General features: G+C 46.8%; 1 protein-coding gene across 1 annotated transcript in view; it reads left to right on the plus strand.

Annotated features, from left to right (window-relative positions):
- Positions 1–9501: 9501 nt before the first annotated feature.
- FOXJ3 (forkhead box J3) overlaps positions 9502–13644 on the plus strand; it is a 136652-nt gene continuing 132509 nt past the window's right edge. The window contains exon 1 of the mRNA XM_040428776.1: positions 9502–9577. The gene's annotated coding sequence lies outside the window, so the exon portion shown is untranslated. The remainder of the gene's footprint in view (positions 9578–13644) is intronic.

Here is a 13644-nt window from a genome sequence, read left to right on the forward strand (position 1 = left end):
TGCGCCAGCGTCTTAGCATTGGGCAAACCAGGGAAAGGGATAAAATGCACCATTTTGCTAAAACGGTCCACCACCACCAGAATCACAGACTTCCCCGAGGAACGAGGCAAGTCCGTTAGGAAGTCCATGGACAGATGTGTCCAAGGACGGGAAGGAATGGGCAAAGGAAGGAGAGGACCTGATGGCCGTGAATGAGGGACCTTGGCACGAGCGCAAGTCTCGCAAGCTGCCACAAAACCCTCAACCGACTTACGAAGCGCAGGCCACCAGAATCCCCGAGCGATGAGATCCAGTGTGGCTCTTGCCCCCGGGTGCCCAGCAAGGACCGTGTCGTGGTGTTCCTTAAAAATCTTGTGTCTCAAAGCAAGGGGCACAAACAACCTCCCAGGAGGACAAAGATCAGGAGCTTCTGACTGGGCTGCCTGCACCTCTGCCTCCAATTCAGGAAAAAGAGCAGAGACCACCACACCTTCAGCCAAAATGGGACCCGGGTCTTCAAAATTCCCACCTCCTGGAAAACAACGTGACAGGGCATCTGCCTTCACATTCTTAACCCCAGGGCGGAACGTAACAACAAAATTAAACCTTGAAAAGAACAAAGACCATCTGGCCTGTCTCGGGTTCAGACGCTTGGCTGACTCCAAATAGGCCAGATTTTTATGGTCAGTAAACACGGTAATAGGGTGTCTGGCTCCCTCTAGCCAATGGCGCCATTCCTCAAAAGCCAACTTGATGGCCAACAATTCCCTATCTCCCACATCATAATTTCTCTCTGCGGAGGAGAGTTTCTTTGAGAAAAAGGCACACGGTTGCCATTTGGCAGGAGAGGAACCCTGAGACAAGACCGCACCCACCCCCTACCTCAGAAGCATCAACCAACTATGAAGGGTAACGAAATATCAGGTTGTACTAGGATGGGAGCGGAAGCAAAACTCTCCTTGATATTAGAAAAGGCCTTACGCGCCTCTACCAACCAGGAAGAAAAATCTACCCCCTTTCTGGTCATATCAGTGAGTGGTTTAACAACAGAGGAATAATTCAAAATAAATTTCCTGTAATAATTGGCAAAGCCCAAAAAACGCATCAGCGCCTTCTGGTTCTCAGGAAGCTCCCACTCAAGCACAGCGCGGACCTTCTCGGGGTCCATGCGAAAACCAGAAGCGGAGACAAGAAATCCCAGAAATTGGATTTCTGGAACCGCAAACACACATTCGCATATAATTTATTCTCCCGCAGAATGAGCAAGACCTGACGTAAGTGTTCCTTATGAGTCTTGAAATCAGGAGAAAAAATCAAAATGTCATCCAAATACACTAATACAAATTTTCCCATTAAATGATAAAAAATGCTGTTGACGAAATGCTGAAAAACGGCTGGGGCATTCATCAAACCAAAAAGCAATAACCAAATTCTCAAAATGGCCCTCAGGGGTATTAAAAGCCGTCTTCCATTCGTCTCCTTCTCTGACCCTGACAGGTTGTATGCCCCTCTTAGCGTCTAATTTGGAAAAAGACTTTAGCCCCAACAACCTGGTTAAACAGGTCCGGGATCAGAGGAGGAAGCGGATAAGGATCACGAATAGTGATAACTGTTCAGCTCCCTGAAATCCAGACAAGGTCTTTAAAGAACCATCTTTTTTCTTAACAAAGAAAAAAACAGCGGCAACAGGTGACTTCGAGGGTCGTATGTGTCCCTTTTCTCAAACTCTCAGAGATATAAGCCCGCATAGCGACCCTCTCAGGTTGGGAGAGATTGTATAAACGAGATTTAGGCAGCTTGGCGCATGGGATGAGATTAATAGGGCAAATCATCACTCCTGTGCGGAGGCAAACCCTGAACTCCAGTCTCAGAGAAGACATCCAAAAATTCAGAGAGGAAAGGTCGTACAGTCTTAGTAGAAAACCTCAGAAACAGAATGTTATGAGGCAATTCTCTCTGCAAAAGTTACTCCAACCATTTATTTGCCTCGCTTGCCAATCAATGGTGGGGTTATGTTAGTGAGCCAGGGTAGCCCCAACACTAGAGGAGTAGGCAAACCGCTAAGGACGAAACATGACACATCCTCAACATGAGCATCACTCACAAATTAACCGGATATTGTGAACTATGCCCTTTAATGATTTCTGAGAAAGTGGAAGCTGAATCAATAGCAAAAAACAGGAATATCCCTTCCCAAAGTGCATACCTGGAAACCATGAGTTATTGCAAATTGATTATCAATGAGATTGACAGCTGCTCCACTATCCACAAAAATCTCACAAAAAATGCTCTTGCTCTCTAGCGCCACCCTAGCAGGCAAGGACAAAACGGGAGAACTACAGACAAACGGAAAACCCTTCAATTTCCGCCTCAACCCTGCCAATAGTAACAGACGGAACATTTTTAAAAGATTTTTTCCTTTTTGTCTCTTTATTACTCCTAGAAAACTGCCTGAATCTCCTTGAGGGCAAACATTTGCCAAATGATTTATACCTCCACAACCAAAACAAACCCTCCCATGCGGGCTGAATCTTTTATTGTCAGAGGGCAATCAAACCCCAGCTGCATGGGCTCCTGCTCAGAAGGGGCTGACAGCGACTGAGACTCCTGCGCACAGATGAGACCGCTGCACTGTTCCGAGACTGAGTAGGACAGGAAGGAGAGATCTCTCGTCTCTAAGACGCCTGTCAATACGAACGGCCTGAGACATAGCAGAGTCCAAGGAGATAGGCCTCTCATGAAAGGAAAATGCATCTTTTCAATCCCTCTGAAGACCATAGCAAAATTGACTTCGGAGTGCAGCATCATTCCAACCAGTATCAGCTGCCCATCTCCGAAATTCGGAGCAGTATATCTCTGCGGATTGTTTACCCTGGCATAACAGACGTAGTCTAGACTCAGCCAGAGCAATACGATCCGGATCATCATATATCTGACCCAGGGCTAAAAAGAATTCATCCACTGAGCGGAGGGGCCGTGCCCCCTCCGGTAGCGAAAAGGCCCAAGACTGAGCGTTACCCCTGAGCAGCGATACAATGATCCCCACCCTCCGTTCTTCATCACCAGAAGAATGGGGAAGAAGGCGAAAATGGAGTTTGCAAGCCTCTTTAAAACGCACAAAATTCTCACTACCCCCAGAGAACGTATCCGGAAGCGAGATCTTGGGCTCAGCACAAACTCCATGAACGCAAGCTGAACCGGTCACTTGAAACTGAGAAAAAATCCTACGGAGATCAGCTACCTCCAATGAAAGACCCTGGAGGCGTTCAGCCAAAAGTGAAACCGGATCCATGCTTGAGACGGTTTTGGCGGCTGATAATGTCACGGATGGTGTACAGGAAACAAGACAATAGCATATAAACAATGTCTCTCTGGATCCACAACTAAGGAACAAAGGGAGACCACTGCAATAGAGCTGCCGCTCTCCCTCACTGCTCAGCCTATGCGAACACCCCAAAGGTGGATGGCCGCATATCCACGTTCCTCGGCTATCTATTACCTGAAGACCCTACAATAGTGAAGGGACACGACCACCGGCTCCCTACACTGACACGGAGGGAGTCAGGGTCACCTGGATCCAGAAAAGACAAAAACATAAATACATAAACAGCACTTATCGACTGAGGACTGGGAACTGGGAACTGCATGCACACACACTCCAGGAAGTTGTATCAGCCGCACACTACTGCATTATGGAGAGGAACTTAAAGGGTAGCGATCAGTCTGACTGCATGACAGCTGAGATAGACTAACGAGATGAGAAACTAAACCAAAACAAAGAAATTCAAGGAGGAGGATCTGAGAAGCTCCTGTGAGCGCTTCTCAGCTGTCTGGCTGTGACACTTGGATGGAGGGGGGAGAAATGCGTCAACATGGATGGAGGGGGAGAAATGCGACAACCTGGATGGAGGGGGAGAAATGTTGCAACATAGATGGAGGGGGAGAAATGTGAGGCTGATGTGACATAGGGGATTTGACATGGAGGGGGAGAAATGTGACAACATGGATGGAGGGGGGAGAAATATGACAACATGGATGGAGGGGGGAGAAATGTGACAACATGATGGAGGGGGGAGAAATGTGACAACATGGATGGAGGGGGGAGAAATGTGACAATATGGATGGAGGGGGGAGAAATGTGTCAACATGGATGGAGGGGGAGAAATGTGGCAACATTGGATGGAGGGGGAGAAATGTGGCAACATGGATGGAGGGGGGAGAAGATGTGGCAACATGGATGGAGGGGGGAGAAATGTGGCAACATGGATGGAGGGGATGAAGAAATGTGGCAACATGGATGGAGGGGGAGAAATGTTGCAACATGGATGGAGGGGGAGAAATGTTGCAACATGGATGGAGGGGGGAGAAATGTGGCAACATGGATGGAGGGGGGGAAGAAATGTGGCAACATGGATGGAGGGGGGAGAAATGTGGCAACATGGATGGAGGGGGAGAAATGTGGCAACATGGATGGAGGGGGAGAAATGTGCAACATGGATGGAGGGGGGAGAAAATGTTGCAACATAGATGGAGGGGGAGAAATGTGAGGGCTGATGTGACATAGGTGATTTGACATGGAGGGGGAGAAATGTGACATTGAGGGGGTGAAATGTGACATGGAGGGGTGAGAAATGTGACATTGAGGGGGTGAAATGTGACATGGAGGGGGATAAATGTGCCATGGAGGCCACGAGGGGGAGAAATGTGACATGGGGGGCATAATGGCTGACATGGGGGGGCTGATGGATGGGCGCTGATGGCTGACATGGGGGGCTGATGGATGGGGGCTCATGGCTGACATGGGGGCTGATCTGAGGCATTGGGGGTCTGATCTGAGGCTTGATTAACATTGGGGGTCTGATTGCTGGTCTGACCTGATGTGTAATGGAAAATATTTTTTTCTTATTATCCTCCTCTAAAACCTAGGTGCGTCTTATGTTCCGGGGCATCTTATAGGGAGAAAAATACAGTTCTCAAACCAGCGATTGTCTGAAGCAAAGCGAAGATACCAGGACCACACAGAGCAGAAGCCAGCTGATGCAGACAGGACCAGGGCCAGGTGAGCTGCGGGGGCGGGGCCGCCAAAATGTAGCTTCGCTTGTGTTGGCAAAAATCATTGCATCGGCCCTGGTGATAGGCACCATGTACAGTCAAGTGTGCCATTTATTAGGACTGGTGTCTTATACAGCAGAGGGGGTAGTACACCCCTGGCCAAAGTCATCTGCACTTGATGATCTGGACCACATGGAGACGAAAGGAAAGTGTACAACTCAAATCAGTGGAGATGTCACCTCTAAGTCACTTCATTAGAAGGTAGCCACTCTAAATGAATCAGGGGAGAGGAAGGGGAGTGCTCTGTCCTCTTTTTTGAATACCAAAATATGGTCACCCTAGTATATAGGCAAACGGAAACAATGATAATAGGAGTTGCAGTTCCTGAACTCCTTCTAAACACTTTGAAATCTTTCCAAGATGATCACAGTGTGCAAAACTCTCAAAAATGTGGTAGGCCCCTCTGGACTACACACCATCTACACACATATCAAGAGAGTGTGGTAGGCGCAAAGCACTAGAATCCATCCACATGCAAAACATCTCACAATCAGCTCTGCAGTTTCCAACTGAAGGATGCAGATCATCAAACTGTCGGCCAAACTGTTATATAAGTATGGCCTTCAACTGTTAATCCTTCTACCAGCAGCAAAGTCTATATATCGGCCATAAACAGTGATTAGCCAGGGGTGCACCACAAATGAGGCCAGGTGAGGCGATTGCCTCAGGCAGCACCAGGTACGGGCAAGAGGGAAGCAGCCAAAGGGCCATGGGCTGAAGGGAAGGGGTTAGGTTAAGACATTTGCATTGGGAAGGGGGGCACTGTTTCAGTTTTCGCCTCAGGCATTAGAAAGGCTAGGTGCACCCCTGTTGCTAGTAGAGTCTTGTGATTCTGGACAGTGTATGAATGTCTTCTCCAGCTATCAGGGATTATTCTCTCAATAGGAATGATGTTTCTCCTGGAGCTGAACTGAACTAGCATCTGCTCCTTTCAAAGATAAAGCTAAACTTTAAAATGGCTGAGCCAATCCTGACTAGAAAGCTCCTCCCTTGAGTGGAAAGCTAATTCCCTCTGCTGAGTCAAAGCATAATTACCTAAACAGCACCACCTACATACAGCTTTTGGGAATACATATAAAGCATAATACATAGCATGAAATATTAAATATAAATCAAAAACTGCACCATCAATAGCAACCACAACATCCAGAGGGGGCCCCCCTATTTAGCTCTCCCTTCCTGCAACACAATCATGGGGTTCTGGTTGATTTCAATGGGAATTCACACTGTTGTTCATGTGGCTGCCTAATACGTGTGGTTTTCCAGACCATGCCGGAATGCACATGTACATTACTGACACAGATTCTGCACATACATGATGGGAAACAGGGGCGTTGATAGGTTAAAACATTCGGGGCCTGGCTCCTGAGGTTTTATCCCAGGCCCCGAATGAACTGCCTGCCAGCTAGATACAACTTTAATGCACTGGAAAAGCTGGAAGGACCTGTGATGGACACCATAGGTTCATGTGACCAGTAAAACAGGCAGTGGTTGAGAAGGACCTGCGATGATGTCAACCATCAATGGTGACCAGTGCAGGAGAGGACAGCAGTGAAGAAAGTCTGGGGTAAGAAGCTGTGGTGATGCCTTGCCGCATGAGGAGAGGTAAGTGAAGGGAGAGGCAGAGGAATGCTGGGAGTTGTGGTTATTTAACTGGGACTGTATGTTAGGCTTGAAGGGAGGGATGTTATTTACATGGGACTGTATGTTGGAGGGGTCTGGGGCAGGGTGATGTTATTTATAGGGGGACTGTATTGTTGATGGCGGCTGTGGGAGGGAGTGATGTTATTTACATGGGACTGTATGTTGATGGCGGCTGTGGGAGGGAGTGATGTTATTTACATGGGACTGAATGTTAGAGGGGGCTGGGGCAGGGTGATGTTATTTACATGGGACTGTATGTTGGAGGCGGCTGTGGGAGGGAGTGATGTTATTTACATGGGACTGTATGTTGATGGCGGCTGTAGGAGGGAGTGATGTTATTTACATGCATGAATGTTAAGGTGGTGATGTTTACATGGGATTTCATGTTGGAGGCGGCTGGGGAGTGCGTGATATTATTTACATGGGACTGTAGGTTGAAGGCGGCTGGGGAGGAGATGTTTTGTTTACATGGGACTGTATTTTGGAGGGGGCTGTAGATAGAGAGGGATGTTATTTACATGGGAATGTATATTGGAGGGGTCTGGAGAGATGGTGTGATGTTATTTACATGGGACTGTATGGCGGAGGGGGGGAATAGTGTTATTTACATGGGACCTGTATTTTGGAGGGGGCAGGAGAGATATTGTGATGTTATTTACATGGGACTGTATAATGGCGGGAGGTATTTAACTACAGGGGGCACTGCAGGGGGCATTATAAATACTGGGGGCACTATAAAATGAGCACTATAACCGTAGGGGGCAGCATAAATACTGGGGGGCACTGTAGGGTATATAAATCCAGGGGACCATTATAGGCATTCTTATTACTAATGGGGGCTCTATAGGAGGGACTTAAAGGGCTTCTGTCAGCCCACTAAACCCGTTTTTTTTTTTTTTTGCTTAATAATAACCCTACACTGCGATTTATCCTACATAAGTAAATAATAATTTTCGTTCAGTAGAATTTGCTAAAAACCCTATTTTTATAATATGTAAATTACCTTGCTACCAGCAAGTAGGGCGGCTACTTGCTGGTAGCAGCCGCATCCTCCGATGGTATGACGCCCCCCACTGCTTGTTGATTGACGCTTCATCCTCAATGCGCCTGCGCCGGGTGTAGATGTGACGTCATCGGCGCAGGCGCATTGAGGATGAATGCGGCTGAGTGAGTGGCCGCCTCTCAGTGCGCCTGCGCCGATTGAAGATATGTACGGCCACGCGCAGGCACCAGATATTGAATGAAAACAGGCAGGGCCAGCGGAGAAAGATCCCGTCCGCTGGCCCTGTCAATCAAACAAGCAGAGGGGGCGTCATTACCATCGGAGGGATGCGGCTGCTACCAGCAAGTAGCCGCCCTACTTGCTGGTAGCAAGGTAATTTACATATTATAAAAATAGGGTTTTAGCAAATTCTACTGAACCAAAATTCTTATTTTACTTATGTATGGATAAATCGCGTGTAGGGGTTATTATTAAGCAACAAAAAAAAACAACGGTTTAGTGGGCTGACAGAAGCCCTTTAAATATCTGTCTTATTGTTACTAAGAGCACTATGGGGGGCCTTATTACTAGTGAGGGTCTGTAGGAGAGCTTTATTACCACTGGGGAACAATAGGGGGACCTTATTTCTACTGGGGCATTAATAATACTGGAGGGCTCTTCTACCAATGGGGGCACTCTTGGGAGCATTATCACTGTTGGGGCACTGTAAGGGGGCAAGTATTTACTAATGAGGGCTTTCTAGAAGGGAATAACTATTGTCTGGACTATGAGAAGCACTATTACTATGGGGGCTCTATTATTTCTTCAGGATAGTATTTGGGGTATTGGGGGAGCGCAGTTGAGCAACAGGATAACACTGTGGGGACTCCAGGTTGGAGATGATAATAGAAAAGTGAGAAAGGCTAGATGTCCGTGTGTCACACTCTGCAGAGACGAGGCGCGGCTGAAAGAAGTTGTATGGACCAAATGGAGAGATGATGACAGAGAAGATTTACATCGGAGGAGACGTCACCTGGAGGCACTGGATGTGACAGGTATGTGCTGCTGTATAGCAAGTACAGCAAAATGTGGGAGGGGGCGGGGCGACTTAGAGAACTGGGCCATATTCATTCTTTTCAGACCCTAGCCAACCCCTGATGGGAAACCTGCTTGTGGTTTATCTCCATTAAGCCTCCATTCACACGTCCGCAATTTGCGGAACAGAATTGCGGACTCATTCATTTCTATGGGGCGCACTTCCGGGTCCGCATCTTCCATTCCGCAAAAAAATAGAATACATGTCCTATTCTTGTCCGCAATTGCAGACAAGAACAGGCATATTCTATTAGTACCGGCAATGTGCGGTCCGCAAAATGCGGAACGCACATTGCCGCTTTCCGTGTTTTGCGGACCCGCGGCTCCGCAAAACACGTTGCGGACGTGTGAATGGAGCTTTAATGAGGTTAAACTGAGAGCAGGTCTATGGCACTGAATTAAAAAACTGCGCCGATTTCAGTTTTGGAATATACAGTGGATTTTGACAAATATAGACTTTTTATAGTTTTTTTTTATTATTATTAATACTGGTGTCTTCAATTTTTATTGTTTTATTTTCCTTTTCTGTTTTTTGTCATACTACTTCATTGTAAAAGTTCCCATAGGGGTGTAGCACTTCTCTGTCATCTCCCTGCTACACTGCTACTTATGTTGTTCTGTGCCTCTCAATAAAGATGTCTTATTTTTGAACGCTCCAGTCCGCCACCTTCGCGCAAGGCATGCCGGGTGTTGTAGTTTCTCCGCTCCCCTGCATTTGTTCCTCTCCTGGCCGACACGTCGGGACCGCACGGAGCAGCCGATCAGGTCAGAAGCCGCTTCTGTGACTATAGAACCGGGGCCGGGTGCCGGAGGCTGAGCTGCTGGGGCCCTGGGGCCCTTGATTCCGGGGCCGGGTGTCAGCAAGAAGCCTGGCAGACAGCAGCTCAGGGGGCGGCAGTGATCACTGGTCTGAGGGGAAATAGCGCCTCGCCGGGGCCGAGGACTCGCTCCTACAGCGGGGGCCTGTGTGTGGAGAGCTCTGCCAGCTGCTGTAGGAGGCCTGGTCGCCCCGTGTGCCCTGTGTCGCACTGTGTATGACAGGCAGGCCCTTGGACACGGCCCAGTGCCTTCAGTTCACAGCTGGGGACACAAGTTACCTCCCCGGGGGCAGACAGCTCAGAACTGCCCTCCTGCACCGGTCACTGATTAACCCTCTCATTCCCTGACTTAAGTGGTTGTGTGCTATTTCCATTGACTTCGATGGAGGCAGACCGCCAGCTGCGACTTTATGCCCTGTGTGTGGTACCGTTTGGCAGCTTATGACTGACCGCCAGTGCCCCAGGAGATGCTGTCACTTTTTTGGTGGCATGACACTGTGGTCAGCCGTAACTTTTTGTCATGGGTTGTCAGGAAAGATGGGGTCACCCTCATTGTCCTACCGGATAGGTAATCGGTAGGTTGTCCGGCTGAGGCTACGTTAGGACTGGTTCAAAGACGGCATTCTGGTTCCAGTGTGGTCCGGCTGAGACTGGAGTGTCCCCTGCTCTGCGGCTAAGGGAGCATTCACACACGGCAGATTGTTTCCAGTCATCTGAATGAGGTGGAAATCCAAGTGCTTCCCGCCAAAAATGGCCCCATTCAGTTGAATGGAACTGATTCTCTGTTGCAGAAATTTCTGTGACACAATCTGCCGTGTGTGAAGGCGCCCTACATGTGTCTGACACCCCACCGCATCAAGGTGACCAGTTTTTATTTGCTTTCGATTCTACTATGCAAAATGGAAGTCAATGGGCAGAAGTTGTCACCGACCAGTGTCCGAAACTGTCCCTGCATCAGGACCACTCATTACGCTGATGAGGTCTGTCTGAAGGTTGGGTTACCTTCTGCAGAAAAAGCTGAATTCAATAATTGTAGGTTCTCTATTTTTTACATTTTATCTAGAGTTGCTGTTTACATACCTTTTATATTGTACTGACCCTGAATTACAGGCTGCGCCATACTCCAGAGCTGTGCTCACTATTCTGCTTGGGGGGAGTCACTATGTATATATCTTACTTATATTGTAAGGACCCTGAATTACAGGCTGTGCCATACTCCAGAGCTGTGCTCACTATTCTGCTGGTGGAGTCACTATGTATATATGTTACTTATATTGCTGCCCCCGGAATCAGCCTGTATTGTACTCTCCAGAGCTGCACTCACTATTCAGCTGTTGGAGTCACTATGTATATATGTTACTTACATTGTACTGACCCTGAATTACAGGCTGTGCCATGCCCCACACTAGTGTTGAGCGAAGTGAGCTTCGAATCTTACATCCAAAGTCGCTTCGTTCAAAAATTTGGATGAATACTGTATGGAGAATCCGTCCGAGGTTTTGAACAAAACGACTTTGGCTGTAACGCTCGAAGCTCGCTTCACTCAACACTACTTCAGAGCTGTACTCTCCATTCTGCTGGTGGGTTTTCAACCTGTATTGTACTCCAGAGCTGTACTCGCTTCAACCAATGGTGTCACTGTGTATATACATTACTTATCTTGTACTGATCCTGAATTGCAATTTGTATTCTACTTCAGAGCTGCACTCAATGTTCCGCTAGCGGAGTCACAGTGTATATGCATTACTTATCTTGTACTGAATTACTGGCTGTGAAAGGCTGGTTTCACACCTGCAGCAAGGCGATCCGGCACAGCCAGAGAGTGCTGCGTGCCTGCTTGTCCCCATTGACTATAATATGAACCAGGTGGCTGCCAGTTCCCATTATAGTCAATGGGACCTGGCGGGCAAGTCGCACCATGCCAGATCCAGAGAACATTGGCAGGCTGTTCTGTGCTGGATTCCTGTGCCACATGTGTAAAAGTAGCCTTTTACTCCAGAGCTGCACTCATGTACTGGTCCTAAATTACAGTTTATATTATACTCCAGAGCTGCACTCACTATGCAGCTGGTGGAGTCACTGTAACACGTTACTTATATTGTACTGATCCTAAATTACAGGCTGTGCTTTACTCCGGAGCTACACTCACAATTCTGTGCGTGTAGGCATATGAGGTCTTTTTTTTTTATTTTAGTGCCAGCATTTTGGAGTTTATATAACTTATTGATGAACTTTTAAGAACTTTTTTTGGGGGTGGTATTAGAAAAAAAAAACAATTACTCAGTTTGTCTTTTGCTCTGTTCACAATGTGATATAACTAGCACGTTACTCATATTATTCTGTAGGTCAGTCCGACTATTGCACCAAATATGTATAGTTTTATGTGTTTTTTTACTACTTTGCACAATAATAGCACATCTCATGCCAAAAGAATGGTTCTTTTATATCTCTGCATTCCGCGAGCCGTAACTTCATTCTTCTCTCAGTGTAGCTTGTTTTTGCGGCATGAGGTGTAGTTTTCACTTCTTCCATTTTGGACAGATGGGACTTATTCATTAACATTTATTTATATATTATTTCAATAGGAAAAAAATAATTTATTTTTTATTATTTTTATTATATGAATGGTAAATAGGTGAAATGATTTAAAATTTTCGAAATTCAACTGTAATTTTTTAAAAAAGTTATGATTCTACCAAACCTGAATTTTATGTCATTCGGGAGAGAGACTTTTCCGGGCTATCGGAGCACTTTCTAAAAAAAAATTCACCTGAATTGGACACAAATAGAATTTTAAGAAATTTGCATATCTGTAATGGTGACCATATATGTGAATGGTGTGTGTTATTATTTTAATTTTTTTTTGCCACTTTATAATGAACGGCATAGTTTTATAATTTTTCTAATATCCCTTATTAACCATTTAGGGTACTTTCACATTTGTGTTTTTCTTTTCCGGCACTGCGTTCCGTCCTAGGAGCTCTATACCGGAAAAGAACTGATCAGGTTCATCCCCATGCATTCTGAATGGAGAGAAATCTGTTCAGGATGTCTTCAGTTCAGTCACTAAACGGCGTTTTGGACGGAGCAAATACTGCAGCATCCAAAATTCCGGATCCGGCATTAAAAATACTGCAATGCCGGATCCGTCCTGAAAAAAATACAAATATATAACGGATCGGTTTCTCCGGATGACATCCGGAGAGACGGATCCGTTCTTGCAATGCATTTGTAAGACTGACCCGCATCCAGATGCTTTCAGTTTGCATGCAGATTGCCGGATCACTCTGCTGCAAGTGTGAAAGTAGCCTTAATTGTTTGTTCTTGATTGTCGCCCTCGGGTACATCGCTTTTATAATGCAGTGCCCGGCATACATCGTATGGTTTTTTTTTCGGACAAAAGATCTTTCAGCCATTGACCGTACACATGAGATAAATTGGCCAAACCTGCCAGTTTCATGGGGATCGTCTGAATAATGTGTATCCACACGACTGCCCCCCCCCCCCCCCCCCCAACAGCATTCGTCTGTAGGGTCTGGAGACGGCTTAGTCCCCCTTGCATGAAGCGTGCACAGTCCTCTCCGTGTATACAGAGGCTACTATTTGGCGTAGTATTACGGCCAGCTTGTGATGTCAGTCTTGCTCGGTCCTCCCATAGATCGGCGGAAAGATCAGGCCGTTCTATGTAAGGCCTCCACCGTGTCCATATTACGATCCGCAAAAGCAGGGTATGTTCTGTAACCAGTGGATCAGACACGTGTGCTGTCATATTTTTTATTTTTTGCAGACCCATAGAAATAGTCCTGTGTGCAATCCGCAAAATATGTGGATCGGACAAGAATGGAAAATACCTAAGGCCTTCTGCACACAACTTCCGTATTTGATCAGCATTTTTTGCGGATTTCATGCAGACCCATTTATTTCTACGGGGCCACAAAATGTCTGCATCCGTGTGTCCTTCCTGCGAATTAAAGCACATCTAAGGATAGTCGCTGGTCCAACCTCCTAGACATT

This window comes from Bufo bufo, chromosome 1 (assembly GCF_905171765.1).
Source record: "Bufo bufo chromosome 1, aBufBuf1.1, whole genome shotgun sequence".
Taxonomy (NCBI): Eukaryota; Metazoa; Chordata; class Amphibia; order Anura; family Bufonidae; genus Bufo; species Bufo bufo.